The sequence below is a fragment of the Hyla sarda genome, chromosome 8, assembly GCF_029499605.1.
Source record: "Hyla sarda isolate aHylSar1 chromosome 8, aHylSar1.hap1, whole genome shotgun sequence".
In the NCBI taxonomy this organism is placed as follows: domain Eukaryota; kingdom Metazoa; phylum Chordata; class Amphibia; order Anura; family Hylidae; genus Hyla; species Hyla sarda.
This window is the reverse complement of record NC_079196.1, coordinates 97,712,273-97,724,567: the sequence shown is the minus strand read 5'-3', so window position 1 is coordinate 97,724,567 and position 12,295 is coordinate 97,712,273. Positions and strand designations below refer to the sequence as shown.

The following is a 12,295-nucleotide window of genomic DNA, read 5'->3' as shown; positions in this document are numbered from 1 at the left end:
TGTTAAACAAGAAAGATTCTCATTTAATCCTCCGTGGGTGAGAATTTGAGTTTGAGAATTGGAGACCAAAATGATGAGTTGCACTGACTGGTTTATGAACGTCTATTCATTTAGCGTTTTAATGACCATGTTTGCACACTGATTGGTGTAAAAAAATAAAATAAAACTAAATAATAATAATCTAGCACACCTGTGCAGGTTTGACATGACATGACAGGTAGCTGTCTTGTGGGTGGTGCTGAATCCTGTTAAATGACATGAGGGTCTCATGCCTATACACAAGGGTGTGTCATTGCTGTTGCTTGACCATGCATTGGTTTCTGTGGTCAGTGAATGATAAAAACAAAATTTACCATCCATTGATGGATGGGAAATCCGCCATGAGGCATTTGTTTTTAGAAACTGCTGCTCACAACCAATGTTGCAATGGAGTGTCTCCATCTGCTGGTGGTATTGGAAAGGCATTAGTGCTATGACAGGGTCTGAAGAAGAAGAAGAAGAAGAAGACGGAAAAAAATATATATAAAAAGAAAAAGAGAGAGAGAGAGAGAGACTGACTTAGTGAGCGAGTGAGTGAGAGTGAGTGAGAGTGAATGAGTGAGTGAGTGATTGAGTGAGTGAGTGAGTGAGTGAGAACAAATGAGTTAAAGCAAGTGAGTGAGAGAGATCGAATGAATGAAAGTCTGAATGACAGAAAGAAAAAAGGATGAAGAAAGAAGCATGAAGAAAAAAAAATGTATATGGAGTTGCTGACATGAGTGCAATCTACAAAGCCGTTGAGGCTGATCCTCATGGGAGGATTATTGCACCAGGACCCTTAGCACTTTTAAAATGCCATTCAATGCCACGGGCTAGATGTAAACTGCAGATGACCATGTTGTGGTAGTTACCATGGATACCCAAGTGATGTGTGAGCTAACACATAGGCCCAACAGATTCCAAGAAGGCCAGAATCACCAGCGGCACCACCATCGATTGTCAGGTCACCCGGATTCAGCAAATACCAGAGTCCAAAATGATGCAGGTTTATACTGTTAATTTTCAGTTTATCGTTACAGTTGGTGTTATTCCATGTCGGAAGGGACGCAGCTACAGCCAGTGGGGTAACTAGAGACAGGCAGGCAGCTATGTGCAACAAAGGTAGGCGTGTTGTTTTCATATGCAGATCTGAAATATTGTCTTATATGCAAGAGGAGGAGTGATGGGGGTTCAGGCAAAAGCCAGGCTATGGATTGCATTGCTAAATGCTCCATCAGAGTGCAATGGTCGCCTGTCCTTTTTTTAAGTGATGATGTGGGTTTAGCCTGTGCTGTATGTATGTATGGGTGGCTGACTGCCACCCACCCAGAAAGTGTATGGGAGGCTGGTTGGCTGCCAGCCTTCCTTCCATTCCTATGAGTAATGTGAGTGCTCATGAAGGGGACATGGTTGGGTCCACCCCTTTCCCGGTTATCCCCTCTAGGCCTTTTGGCTTAGATCAAGTGTAAAAAAAGAAAGGATCTTGCGACAGATCGCATCCTGAGGCACGTTTTTTTTTTGTGTGAATACTTGCACTTGGGTGACTTGTGAGCACATACTGATACATACGTTCCCTATCTGGGGACCATAAATTAAATGGATTTTTGAGAAAGGGAGCTGATTTGGAAGCTTGCTTCTGTCGCCCTATGCATTGACCCGATGTGGCAGTATCTTCGGGTAGTGAACAGTGCACCACCCCATTCCAGTGTTAAACAAGAAAGATTCTCATTTAATCCTCCGTGGGTGAGAATTTGAGTTTGAGAATTGGAGACCAAAATGATGAGTTGCACTGACTGGTTTATGAACGTCTATTCATTTAGCGTTTTAATGACCATGTTTGCACACTGATTGGTGTAAAAAAATAAAATAAAACTAAATAATAATAATCTAGCACACCTGTGCAGGTTTGACATGACATGACATGTAGCTGTCTTGTGGGTGGTGCTGAATCCTGTTAAATGACATGAGGGTCTCATGCCTATACACAAGGGTGTGTCATTGCTGTTGCTTGACCATGCATTGGTTTCTGTGGTCAGTGAATGATAAAAACAAAATTTACCATCCATTGATGGATGGGAAATCCGCCATGAGGCATTTGTTTTTAGAAACTGCTGCTCACAACCAATGTTGCAATGGAGTGTCTCCATCTGCTGGTGGTATTGGAAAGGCATTAGTGCTATGACAGGGTCTGAAGAAGAAGAAGAAGACGGAAAAAAATATATATAAAAAGAAAAAGAGAGAGAGAGAGAGACTGACTTAGTGAGCGAGTGAGTGAGAGAGTGAGAGTGAGTGAGAGTGAATGAGTGAGTGAGTTATTGAGTGAGTGAGTGAGTGAGTGAGTGAGAACAAATGAGTTAAAGCAAGTGAGTGAGAGAGATCGAATGAATGAAAGTCTGAATGACAGAAAGAAAAAAGGATGAAGAAAGAAGCATGAAGAAAAAAAAATGTATATGGAGTTGCTGACATGAGTGCAATCTACAAAGCCGTTGAGGCTGATCCTCATGGGAGGATTATTGCACCAGGACCCTTAGCACTTTTAAAATGCCATTCAATGCCACGGGCTAGATGTAAACTGCAGATGACCATGTTGTGGTAGTTACCATGGATACCCAAGTGATGTGTGAGCTAACACATAGGCCCAACAGATTCCAAGAAGGCCAGAATCACCAGCGGCACCACCATCGATTGTCAGGTCACCCGGATTCAGCAAATACCAGAGTCCAAAATGATGCAGGTTTATACTGTTAATTTTCAGTTTATCGTTACAGTTGGTGTTATTCCATGTCGGAAGGGACGCAGCTACAGCCAGTGGGGTAACTAGAGACAGGCAGGCAGCTATGTGCAACAAAGGTAGGCGTGTTGTTTTCATATGCAGATCTGAAATATTGTCTTATATGCAAGAGGAGGAGTGATGGGGGTTCAGGCAAAAGCCAGGCTATGGATTGCATTGCTAAATGCTCCATCAGAGTGCAATGGTCGCCTGTCCTTTTTTTTAAGTGATGATGTGGGTTTAGCCTGTGCTGTATGTATGTATGGGTGGCTGACTGCCACCCACCCAGAAAGTGTATGGGAGGCTGGTTGGCTGCCAGCCTTCCTTCCATTCCTATGAGTAATGTGAGTGCTCATGAAGGGGACATGGTTGGGTCCACCCCTTTCCCGGTTATCCCCTCTAGGCCTTTTGGCTTAGATCAAGTGTAAAAAAAGAAAGGATCTTGCGACAGATCGCATCCTGAGGCACGTTTTTTTTTTGTGTGAATACTTGCACTTGGGTGACTTGTGAGCACATACTGATACATACGTTCCCTATCTGGGGACCATAAATTAAATGGATTTTTGAGAAAGGGAGCTGATTTGGAAGCTTGCTTCTGTCGCCCTATGCATTGACCCGATGTGGCAGTATCTTCGGGTAGTGAACAGTGCACCACCCCATTCCAGTGTTAAACAAGAAAGATTCTCATTTAATCCTCCGTGGGTGAGAATTTGAGTTTGAGAATTGGAGACCAAAATGATGAGTTGCACTGACTGGTTTATGAACGTCTATTCATTTAGCGTTTTAATGACCATGTTTGCACACTGATTGGTGTAAAAAAATAAAATAAAACTAAATAATAATAATCTAGCACACCTGTGCAGGTTTGACATGACATGACAGGTAGCTGTCTTGTGGGTGGTGCTGAATCCTGTTAAATGACATGAGGGTCTCATGCCTATACACAAGGGTGTGTCATTGCTGTTGCTTGACCATGCATTGGTTTCTGTGGTCAGTGAATGATAAAAACAAAATTTACCATCCATTGATGGATGGGAAATCCGCCATGAGGCATTTGTTTTTAGAAACTGCTGCTCACAACCAATGTTGCAATGGAGTGTCTCCATCTGCTGGTGGTATTGGAAAGGCATTAGTGCTATGACAGGGTCTGAAGAAGAAGAAGAAGAAGACGGAAAAAAATATATATAAAAAGAAAAAGAGAGAGAGAGAGAGAGAGAGACTGACTTAGTGAGCGAGTGAGTGAGAGTGAATGAGTGAGTGAGTTATTGAGTGAGTGAGTGAGTGAGTGAGAACAAATGAGTTAAAGCAAGTGAGTGAGAGAGATCGAATGAATGAAAGTCTGAATGACAGAAAGAAAAAAGGATGAAGAAAGAAGCATGAAGAAAAAAAAATGTATATGGAGTTGCTGACATGAGTGCAATCTACAAAGCCGTTGAGGCTGATCCTCATGGGAGGATTATTGCACCAGGACCCTTAGCACTTTTAAAATGCCATTCAATGCCACGGGCTAGATGTAAACTGCAGATGACCATGTTGTGGTAGTTACCATGGATACCCAAGTGATGTGTGAGCTAACACATAGGCCCAACAGATTCCAAGAAGGCCAGAATCACCAGCGGCACCACCATCGATTGTCAGGTCACCCGGATTCAGCAAATACCAGAGTCCAAAATGATGCAGGTTTATACTGTTAATTTTCAGTTTATCGTTACAGTTGGTGTTATTCCATGTCGGAAGGGACGCAGCTACAGCCAGTGGGGTAACTAGAGACAGGCAGGCAGCTATGTGCAACAAAGGTAGGCGTGTTGTTTTCATATGCAGATCTGAAATATTGTCTTATATGCAAGAGGAGGAGTGATGGGGGTTCAGGCAAAAGCCAGGCTATGGATTGCATTGCTAAATGCTCCATCAGAGTGCAATGGTCGCCTGTCCTTTTTTTAAGTGATGATGTGGGTTTAGCCTGTGCTGTATGTATGTATGGGTGGCTGACTGCCACCCACCCAGAAAGTGTATGGGAGGCTGGTTGGCTGCCAGCCTTCCTTCCATTCCTATGAGTAATGTGTGAGTGCTCATGAAGGGGACATGGTTGGGTCCACCCCTTTCCCGGTTATCCCCTCTAGGCCTTTTGGCTTAGATCAAGTGTAAAAAAAGAAAGGATCTTGCGACAGATCGCATCCTGAGGCACGTTTTTTTTTGTGTGAATACTTGCACTTGGGTGACTTGTGAGCACATACTGATACATACGTTCCCTATCTGGGGACCATAAATTAAATGGATTTTTGAGAAAGGGAGCTGATTTGGAAGCTTGCTTCTGTCGCCCTATGCATTGACCCGATGTGGCAGTATCTTCGGGTAGTGAACAGTGCACCACCCCATTCCAGTGTTAAACAAGAAAGATTCTCATTTAATCCTCCGTGGGTGAGAATTTGAGTTTGAGAATTGGAGACCAAAATGATGAGTTGCACTGACTGGTTTATGAACGTCTATTCATTTAGCGTTTTAATGACCATGTTTGCACACTGATTGGTGTAAAAAAATAAAATAAAACTAAATAATAATAATCTAGCACACCTGTGCAGGTTTGACATGACATGACAGGTAGCTGTCTTGTGGGTGGTGCTGAATCCTGTTAAATGACATGAGGGTCTCATGCCTATACACAAGGGTGTGTCATTGCTGTTGCTTGACCATGCATTGGTTTCTGTGGTCAGTGAATGATAAAAACAAAATTTACCATCCATTGATGGATGGGAAATCCGCCATGAGGCATTTGTTTTTAGAAACTGCTGCTCACAACCAATGTTGCAATGGAGTGTCTCCATCTGCTGGTGGTATTGGAAAGGCATTAGTGCTATGACAGGGTCTGAAGAAGAAGAAGAAGAAGACGGAAAAAAATATATATAAAAAGAAAAAGAGAGAGAGAGAGAGAGACTGACTTAGTGAGCGAGTGAGTGAGAGAGTGAGAGTGAGTGAGAGTGAATGAGTGAGTGAGTGATTGAGTGAGTGAGTGAGTGAGTGAGAACAAATGAGTTAAAGCAAGTGAGTGAGAGAGATCGAATGAATGAAAGTCTGAATGACAGAAAGAAAAAAGGATGAAGAAAGAAGCATGAAGAAAAAAAAATGTATATGGAGTTGCTGACATGAGTGCAATCTACAAAGCCGTTGAGGCTGATCCTCATGGGAGGATTATTGCACCAGGACCCTTAGCACTTTTAAAATGCCATTCAATGCCACGGGCTAGATGTAAACTGCAGATGACCATGTTGTGGTAGTTACCATGGATACCCAAGTGATGTGTGAGCTAACACATAGGCCCAACAGATTCCAAGAAGGCCAGAATCACCAGCGGCACCACCATCGATTGTCAGGTCACCCGGATTCAGCAAATACCAGAGTCCAAAATGATGCAGGTTTATACTGTTAATTTTCAGTTTATCGTTACAGTTGGTGTTATTCCATGTCGGAAGGGACGCAGCTACAGCCAGTGGGGTAACTAGAGACAGGCAGGCAGCTATGTGCAACAAAGGTAGGCGTGTTGTTTTCATATGCAGATCTGAAATATTGTCTTATATGCAAGAGGAGGAGTGATGGGGGTTCAGGCAAAAGCCAGGCTATGGATTGCATTGCTAAATGCTCCATCAGAGTGCAATGGTCGCCTGTCCTTTTTTTAAGTGATGATGTGGGTTTAGCCTGTGCTGTATGTATGTATGGGTGGCTGACTGCCACCCACCCAGAAAGTGTATGGGAGGCTGGTTGGCTGCCAGCCTTCCTTCCATTCCTATGAGTAATGTGAGTGCTCATGAAGGGGACATGGTTGGGTCCACCCCTTTCCCGGTTATCCCCTCTAGGCCTTTTGGCTTAGATCAAGTGTAAAAAAAGAAAGGATCTTGCGACAGATCGCATCCTGAGGCACGTTTTTTTTTGTGTGAATACTTGCACTTGGGTGACTTGTGAGCACATACTGATACATACGTTCCCTATCTGGGGACCATAAATTAAATGGATTTTTGAGAAAGGGAGCTGATTTGGAAGCTTGCTTCTGTCGCCCTATGCATTGACCCGATGTGGCAGTATCTTCGGGTAGTGAACAGTGCACCACCCCATTCCAGTGTTAAACAAGAAAGATTCTCATTTAATCCTCCGTGGGTGAGAATTTGAGTTTGAGAATTGGAGACCAAAATGATGAGTTGCACTGACTGGTTTATGAACGTCTATTCATTTAGCGTTTTAATGACCATGTTTGCACACTGATTGGTGTAAAAAAATAAAATAAAACTAAATAATAATAATCTAGCACACCTGTGCAGGTTTGACATGACATGACAGGTAGCTGTCTTGTGGGTGGTGCTGAATCCTGTTAAATGACATGAGGGTCTCATGCCTATACACAAGGGTGTGTCATTGCTGTTGCTTGACCATGCATTGGTTTCTGTGGTCAGTGAATGATAAAAACAAAATTTACCATCCATTGATGGATGGGAAATCCGCCATGAGGCATTTGTTTTTAGAAACTGCTGCTCACAACCAATGTTGCAATGGAGTGTCTCCATCTGCTGGTGGTATTGGAAAGGCATTAGTGCTATGACAGGGTCTGAAGAAGAAGAAGAAGAAGACGGAAAAAAATATATATAAAAAGAAAAAGAGAGAGAGAGAGAGAGACTGACTTAGTGAGCGAGTGAGTGAGAGAGTGAGAGTGAGTGAGAGTGAATGAGTGAGTGAGTGATTGAGTGAGTGAGTGAGTGAGTGAGAACAAATGAGTTAAAGCAAGTGAGTGAGAGAGATCGAATGAATGAAAGTCTGAATGACAGAAAGAAAAAAGGATGAAGAAAGAAGCATGAAGAAAAAAAAATGTATATGGAGTTGCTGACATGAGTGCAATCTACAAAGCCGTTGAGGCTGATCCTCATGGGAGGATTATTGCACCAGGACCCTTAGCACTTTTAAAATGCCATTCAATGCCACGGGCTAGATGTAAACTGCAGATGACCATGTTGTGGTAGTTACCATGGATACCCAAGTGATGTGTGAGCTAACACATAGGCCCAACAGATTCCAAGAAGGCCAGAATCACCAGCGGCACCACCATCGATTGTCAGGTCACCCGGATTCAGCAAATACCAGAGTCCAAAATGATGCAGGTTTATACTGTTAATTTTCAGTTTATCGTTACAGTTGGTGTTATTCCATGTCGGAAGGGACGCAGCTACAGCCAGTGGGGTAACTAGAGACAGGCAGGCAGCTATGTGCAACAAAGGTAGGCGTGTTGTTTTCATATGCAGATCTGAAATATTGTCTTATATGCAAGAGGAGGAGTGATGGGGGTTCAGGCAAAAGCCAGGCTATGGATTGCATTGCTAAATGCTCCATCAGAGTGCAATGGTCGCCTGTCCTTTTTTTAAGTGATGATGTGGGTTTAGCCTGTGCTGTATGTATGTATGGGTGGCTGACTGCCACCCACCCAGAAAGTGTATGGGAGGCTGGTTGGCTGCCAGCCTTCCTTCCATTCCTATGAGTAATGTGAGTGCTCATGAAGGGGACATGGTTGGGTCCACCCCTTTCCCGGTTATCCCCTCTAGGCCTTTTGGCTTAGATCAAGTGTAAAAAAAGAAAGGATCTTGCGACAGATCGCATCCTGAGGCACGTTTTTTTTTGTGTGAATACTTGCACTTGGGTGACTTGTGAGCACATACTGATACATACGTTCCCTATCTGGGGACCATAAATTAAATGGATTTTTGAGAAAGGGAGCTGATTTGGAAGCTTGCTTCTGTCGCCCTATGCATTGACCCGATGTGGCAGTATCTTCGGGTAGTGAACAGTGCACCACCCCATTCCAGTGTTAAACAAGAAAGATTCTCATTTAATCCTCCGTGGGTGAGAATTTGAGTTTGAGAATTGGAGACCAAAATGATGAGTTGCACTGACTGGTTTATGAACGTCTATTCATTTAGCGTTTTAATGACCATGTTTGCACACTGATTGGTGTAAAAAAATAAAATAAAACTAAATAATAATAATCTAGCACACCTGTGCAGGTTTGACATGACATGACAGGTAGCTGTCTTGTGGGTGGTGCTGAATCCTGTTAAATGACATGAGGGTCTCATGCCTATACACAAGGGTGTGTCATTGCTGTTGCTTGACCATGCATTGGTTTCTGTGGTCAGTGAATGATAAAAACAAAATTTACCATCCATTGATGGATGGGAAATCCGCCATGAGGCATTTGTTTTTAGAAACTGCTGCTCACAACCAATGTTGCAATGGAGTGTCTCCATCTGCTGGTGGTATTGGAAAGGCATTAGTGCTATGACAGGGTCTGAAGAAGAAGAAGAAGAAGACGGAAAAAAATATATATAAAAAGAAAAAGAGAGAGAGAGAGAGAGACTGACTTAGTGAGCGAGTGAGTGAGAGAGTGAGAGTGAGTGAGAGTGAATGAGTGAGTGAGTGATTGAGTGAGTGAGTGAGTGAGTGAGTGAGAACAAATGAGTTAAAGCAAGTGAGTGAGAGAGATCGAATGAATGAAAGTCTGAATGACAGAAAGAAAAAAGGATGAAGAAAGAAGCATGGAGAAAAAAAAATGTATATGGAGTTGCTGACATGAGTGCAATCTACAAAGCCGTTGAGGCTGATCCTCATGGGAGGATTATTGCACCAGGACCCTTAGCACTTTTAAAATGCCATTCAATGCCATGGGCTAGATGTAAACTGCAGATGACCATGTTGTGGTAGTTACCATGGATACCCAAGTGATGTGTGAGCTAACACATAGGCCCAACAGATTCCAAGAAGGCCAGAATCACCAGCGGCACCACCATCGATTGTCAGGTCACCCGGATTCAGCAAATACCAGAGTCCAAAATGATGCAGGTTTATACTGTTAATTTTCAGTTTATCGTTACAGTTGGTGTTATTCCATGTCGGAAGGGACGCAGCTACAGCCAGTGGGGTAACTAGAGACAGGCAGGCAGCTATGTGCAACAAAGGTAGGCGTGTTGTTTTCATATGCAGATCTGAAATATTGTCTTATATGCAAGAGGAGGAGTGATGGGGGTTCAGGCAAAAGCCAGGCTATGGATTGCATTGCTAAATGCTCCATCAGAGTGCAATGGTCGCCTGTCCTTTTTTTAAGTGATGATGTGGGTTTAGCCTGTGCTGTATGTATGTATGGGTGGCTGACTGCCACCCACCCAGAAAGTGTATGGGAGGCTGGTTGGCTGCCAGCCTTCCTTCCATTCCTATGAGTAATGTGAGTGCTCATGAAGGGGACATGGTTGGGTCCACCCCTTTCCCGGTTATCCCCTCTAGGCCTTTTGGCTTAGATCAAGTGTAAAAAAAAGAAAGGATCTTGCGACAGATCGCATCCTGAGGCACGTTTTTTTTTGTGTGAATACTTGCACTTGGGTGACTTGTGAGCACATACTGATACATACGTTCCCTATCTGGGGACCATAAATTAAATGGATTTTTGAGAAAGGGAGCTGATTTGGAAGCTTGCTTCTGTCGCCCTATGCATTGACCCGATGTGGCAGTATCTTCGGGTAGTGAACAGTGCACCACCCCATTCCAGTGTTAAACAAGAAAGATTCTCATTTAATCCTCCGTGGGTGAGAATTTGAGTTTGAGAATTGGAGACCAAAATGATGAGTTGCACTGACTGGTTTATGAACGTCTATTCATTTAGCGTTTTAATGACCATGTTTGCACACTGATTGGTGTAAAAAAATAAAATAAAACTAAATAATAATAATCTAGCACACCTGTGCAGGTTTGACATGACATGACAGGTAGCTGTCTTGTGGGTGGTGCTGAATCCTGTTAAATGACATGAGGGTCTCATGCCTATACACAAGGGTGTGTCATTGCTGTTGCTTGACCATGCATTGGTTTCTGTGGTCAGTGAATGATAAAAACAAAATTTACCATCCATTGATGGATGGGAAATCCGCCATGAGGCATTTGTTTTTAGAAACTGCTGCTCACAACCAATGTTGCAATGGAGTGTCTCCATCTGCTGGTGGTATTGGAAAGGCATTAGTGCTATGACAGGGTCTGAAGAAGAAGAAGAAGAAGACGGAAAAAAATATATATAAAAAGAAAAAGAGAGAGAGAGAGAGAGAGAGACTGACTTAGTGAGCGAGTGAGTGAGAGAGTGAGAGTGAGTGAGAGTGAATGAGTGAGTGAGTGATTGAGTGAGTGAGTGAGTGAGTGAGAACAAATGAGTTAAAGCAAGTGAGTGAGAGAGATCGAATGAATGAAAGTCTGAATGACAGAAAGAAAAAAGGATGAAGAAAGAAGCATGAAGAAAAAAAAATGTATATGGAGTTGCTGACATGAGTGCAATCTACAAAGCCGTTGAGGCTGATCCTCATGGGAGGATTATTGCACCAGGACCCTTAGCACTTTTAAAATGCCATTCAATGCCACGGGCTAGATGTAAACTGCAGATGACCATGTTGTGGTAGTTACCATGGATACCCAAGTGATGTGTGAGCTAACACATAGGCCCAACAGATTCCAAGAAGGCCAGAATCACCAGCGGCACCACCATCGATTGTCAGGTCACCCGGATTCAGCAAATACCAGAGTCCAAAATGATGCAGGTTTATACTGTTAATTTTCAGTTTATCGTTACAGTTGGTGTTATTCCATGTCGGAAGGGACGCAGCTACAGCCAGTGGGGTAACTAGAGACAGGCAGGCAGCTATGTGCAACAAAGGTAGGCGTGTTGTTTTCATATGCAGATCTGAAATATTGTCTTATATGCAAGAGGAGGAGTGATGGGGGTTCAGGCAAAAGCCAGGCTATGGATTGCATTGCTAAATGCTCCATCAGAGTGCAATGGTCGCCTGTCCTTTTTTTAAGTGATGATGTGGGTTTAGCCTGTGCTGTATGTATGTATGGGTGGCTGACTGCCACCCACCCAGAAAGTGTATGGGAGGCTGGTTGGCTGCCAGCCTTCCTTCCATTCCTATGAGTAATGTGAGTGCTCATGAAGGGGACATGGTTGGGTCCACCCCTTTCCCGGTTATCCCCTCTAGGCCTTTTGGCTTAGATCAAGTGTAAAAAAAGAAAGGATCTTGCGACAGATCGCATCCTGAGGCACGTTTTTTTTTGTGTGAATACTTGCACTTGGGTGACTTGTGAGCACATACTGATACATACGTTCCCTATCTGGGGACCATAAATTAAATGGATTTTTGAGAAAGGGAGCTGATTTGGAAGCTTGCTTCTGTCGCCCTATGCATTGACCCGATGTGGCAGTATCTTCGGGTAGTGAACAGTGCACCACCCCATTCCAGTGTTAAACAAGAAAGATTCTCATTTAATCCTCCGTGGGTGAGAATTTGAGTTTGAGAATTGGAGACCAAAATGATGAGTTGCACTGACTGGTTTATGAACGTCTATTCATTTAGCGTTTTAATGACCATGTTTGCACACTGATTGGTGTAAAAAAATAAAATAAAACTAAATAATAATAATCTAGCACACCTGTGCAGGTTTGAC

General features: G+C 43.3%; 7 pseudogenes; all 7 read left to right on the top strand.

Moving 5' to 3' along the window:
• Positions 1–1,451: 1,451 nt before the first annotated feature.
• LOC130287851 (U2 spliceosomal RNA) lies at positions 1,452–1,716 on the top strand (annotated as a pseudogene).
• A 1,464-nt stretch (positions 1,717–3,180) lies between these two features.
• LOC130287850 (U2 spliceosomal RNA) lies at positions 3,181–3,445 on the top strand (annotated as a pseudogene).
• Positions 3,446–4,897: 1,452 nt separating this feature from the next.
• LOC130285869 (U2 spliceosomal RNA) lies at positions 4,898–5,161 on the top strand (annotated as a pseudogene).
• Positions 5,162–6,625: 1,464 nt separating this feature from the next.
• On the top strand, positions 6,626–6,889 carry LOC130285868 (U2 spliceosomal RNA; annotated as a pseudogene).
• A 1,464-nt stretch (positions 6,890–8,353) lies between these two features.
• Positions 8,354–8,617, top strand: LOC130285867 (U2 spliceosomal RNA; annotated as a pseudogene).
• Positions 8,618–10,085: 1,468 nt separating this feature from the next.
• LOC130288540 (U2 spliceosomal RNA) lies at positions 10,086–10,350 on the top strand (annotated as a pseudogene).
• A 1,468-nt stretch (positions 10,351–11,818) lies between these two features.
• On the top strand, positions 11,819–12,082 carry LOC130285866 (U2 spliceosomal RNA; annotated as a pseudogene).
• Positions 12,083–12,295: the final 213 nt, after the last annotated feature.